Raw genomic sequence first — 3,802 nt, forward strand, 5'->3', positions numbered from 1 at the left:
AGCAATCCCAGGCGAATTCTCGTTGTCTGAAATAACACAGCCAAATTGTCAGTGAAAATAAACTTGTACATTTGGAAAGAAACGGCCCAAACTGAGTAGTTTCCGCTTTCATTGTATAGTTTGTTAATTTTTAGAGTGCTAAGAACATTGTGGTGTTCTGGAGTCTCTGCAAGGTGAAATCTGCCAGGGCACCTCGACCTTCCTTCCGAGATAGGAAAATGAACGGACATAAAATGTGACATAGTCGCATCTGTTATGTACACCGCCTTGAAACTGCAGAAGTGAAGTATGCAGCGATATATACAAAAAGAAGCGGATAAGCATCTGAACTGGACTCCGTCTCGACTCCGGTAGCACAGCCATTAATCTTTTGCTATATTTCAACCACCCTTTTAGGTTGAGCCTACCAAACAGTGCAGTTGCAAAAGACATATTTTGGACTTACCAAGAAAATACAGGTGCTTGCAGCGGGCCCCACTACTTACCATTAGTTGACCTCACTGTCACTCAATTGTCTACTTCTTATTCGATGGCTTTTCATGCCCCAGCTCGTCAACATTTTGTTTGTCCCTCCCATGGAGCCAAGCCTCTTTACCATCTTTCTGTTTGGCTACCTAAGCTGTCTAACTTGTGATTTTCTCCCACCCTCCTCTTTGTTCTCTCTCTGCCATGTGCTTGCTCCACCCCTACCCTATCCCTCCTCCTCCCACAGCAGTCAGCATGGTCGCCGGATGTGGTCCTGTGAGACTCCTGCTGGAATGGAAACAAACAAATAACAAGCATTGGCATAGCCAATAGGTCTCACCTTTGGGATTTTATAAGTGTTTAGTTATCCAGCACAATATCCTTGGTGCAACGACATCAACTGCTGCATGGCTAAACTATTATAAGGTCCCAAAGGCGAGAGCTATTGGCTATGCCAATGCTTGTTTAGTTATTTTTTCTTCCCATGACTCATGTCATTGGTGGCTGAGCGCTATGGTACTACCAATGACATTTAGCATAGCGCTCAGCTCCCAATCACATGGGACAGCCACCAGGAGGCTCCGGTGGCATTGCCAATAGGCGAGACAGGCACCACTGTCATTGGGTAGCTGAGCGCTACCAATGATAGCGGACTACCACATCGCCTAATTGCCTGACATGATGCAATTTGAGAGCTGGACCAATCGTGGTCCAACTCCAACCTGCCCTCGCCCTGCTTAGCCCCCAGCAAGTGCACACTGCGCAGGCTCCTCTCCAGTCAGACAGAGAGTTCAGAGAGCAGCCTCTCTGTCCTGCGCTTTATGTTCAGATATAACAATAGACTAATTTAAAACTATTTAAAACTTGAAGTTTTAGGGCTTTTTGACAGCCTGTATGTTTTACAGCAATCCCTGCCTGTTTTTTTTTTAATTTCTGAAACATGGTGGAAAACAGAAGGAGACCTTTAGGAGAGGAGGGTAAAAATCAGGGCAGAAATAGTCAGAAAAATGTGTGTGGGGGAGGCGGGGGGAGGAAGGAAAATGCAGTAAAAGAACAAAGCCGAACCAGGAAAAAACAGCCAGAACGACGGGGCAGACACTAAGGAAAAAGCAGTAAAAAAAAGGCAAATGCAGGAGAAAGCAGTCAGAAAAACGGGGGAGTGAAAAGGAAGGAAAAAGCAGTAAAAATAAGGCAAAAGCACGAGAAAATACTCAGAAAAATTAAAGGAGGAAGCAGTAAAAAAACGGGACAAAAGCAGGAGAATGGAGAAAGCAGTCAGAAAAACAGGGGGAGATGTTAACATGTTGCCCCCCCCTGGAAAAATTTCTGCGGACGCCCATGCTCTGAATCCAGTGTTTCTCTTTCTCTACAGCTTGCTCCTCTCTTTTCTCTGCTCGGGTGATTGGCTACGGAGAGCCAGTGGGCTCAGCTCACTTTGAAAAGCAGCCAAATGCGATGACCTCTCTCACTCTACAACTAACTGCACATGAGACGCTTGACATGTAACAAGGAGGGAGCGGTCCCTACAGAGTAGGACTGGAGGGCTGTGTGTGTTGGTTTGTGAACATCCCAATCAAGGAGGCGAAATGTGAAGCATGTGCCTGAAAACACATACAGAAGAATGTGACAGGGCGTCTTTTCAGCATAGCACAGAGCATGCTGCCTGCATTATGAAAGTCAGGTATAGGAGCACGTCAATATGTCCAAGTAGCTCGCCGTGATCGTATAGAGGTAGGTACTCTGCGTTGTGGCCGCAGCAACCCCGGTTCGAATCCGGGTCACGGCATTGCGGGTGGCAATGTCACGGCAGTTGGGCGATATCTTTTCTTTGTTAATATACATTTTCAACATATAGACTATTTTTTTAAATACCGCCGGTACCGAAGATTTTTAATTTTCAAGTGGCGATAATGTCGGCTTTAATCAAGAAAAGTCATTTCATTATGATGACACGGCTGTACTGCAGTAGGGAAGGAGTGTGCTAATTAATAACTTACTTTTAATATACTGTTGCATATTGTAGTCGGTGTAATTGCACATAAAAACTTTTTACGGAATCTAGAAACATTTGCTTGTGTTATAATACCTTTTCTAAAAGGATGTTTTATTTTTTTCTGTAATGTTGCTTTATTTCTCACCCAGACTTGTCCACATTAATGGATAAACATGTAATCCTTGAATATGGATAGAGACGGGGGTCCCATAAAGTGTATCCCAGCTCCACGAGAAAGTGCTAGTAGTGTCCCCCAGTCTGCTGCCTGTGATCTGTGTCTCCTATCACCATACACGTAGGGCCGATGGTTCATTGGTGCTTGTCTCTGTTCAGCACAGAAAGCATTGTCTTTTCATCACCTGTGAATGTCAGTTCTGTGACTTCTCTTCATTTCCGGCATGGGTTGGTCTGTGCAGCATCTTTGTTTCTGTCTGGTTCAGGTACAGCCCGGGTAGTTTAGTGTTGACTACATCTAAAGATTCAGCATCAGCACTGGTCAAGTTTTATCATCTTCTGTGTGTCTCTGAGGTTCATATGTACTATGGCAGTATCAGTGGGTCACAGATAGAACCTGTTAGATGCTACATGTGAGCTTCATAGCTGCTCTCTTCATATGAAGAATTAGTGCTTTACGATAACCATCCCTGTGGTCTTGTCAACCTCATGCATTTACTCGAATTATGTACAAACAACATATCAGGTGTACAAACTGTCCCATACTTAACTATATATAAGCATTACACGATTATGCGAAATAGCGAAGCATTGGTGGTTCAGTGGTAGAATTCTCGCCTGCCACGCGGGAGGCCCGGGTTCGATTCCCGGCCAATGCAGCACCATGTTTTATAATAATCATATCTTTAGTATTTTTTGAAGTGTTAGAAATTTCCATAGAATGTTTAAATGAATTCGCCCTATACAGTACTAGAACATTATATATAGGTTTGCGGTTTCTTTGACAGGGTGTTGACTTTATGAAATAATTCTTTCAGAGTAGCTTTCGGAGCTATTCTAAAAAAATATCCCGGCTTCAAGCCACGTGTCGGGTTTTACTGTGTTTAAAGCACAGTGCAGCAGCCTCGCAGTTTGTGACTACCTACACACCACTTCTCCCATGACAAAACTCATTTTTGTAACAAAAACAATAAAATGAGGAAGGTTTGTACAATGCGTGTCGATTGGTAAAACGTGCTTAGAATCATTAAAGAGGACTCAAGGCACTAAACCAACAAGAGATCTCGCTGTCATAGGTGGACCCTCCATTTTCTATATGACTTGAGGCACGATGTACATTATTTGAGAATAAGTGAAGCCCATAGGTCACCTAAGTTCTGCCTTTTAATT

At 43.7% G+C, this 3,802-nt stretch overlaps 1 non-coding gene across 1 annotated transcript; it reads left to right on the forward strand.

Annotated features, from left to right (window-relative positions):
* Positions 1-3,220: 3,220 nt before the first annotated feature.
* TRNAG-GCC (transfer RNA glycine (anticodon GCC)) lies at positions 3,221-3,291 on the forward strand. The gene has a single exon. It is a non-coding gene; the product is annotated as a tRNA-Gly (tRNA).
* The last annotated feature ends 511 nt before the right edge of the window (positions 3,292-3,802 follow it).

Source organism: Lissotriton vulgaris, chromosome 12 (assembly GCF_964263255.1).
Source record: "Lissotriton vulgaris chromosome 12, aLisVul1.2, whole genome shotgun sequence".
Classification (NCBI taxonomy): Eukaryota; Metazoa; Chordata; class Amphibia; order Caudata; family Salamandridae; genus Lissotriton; species Lissotriton vulgaris.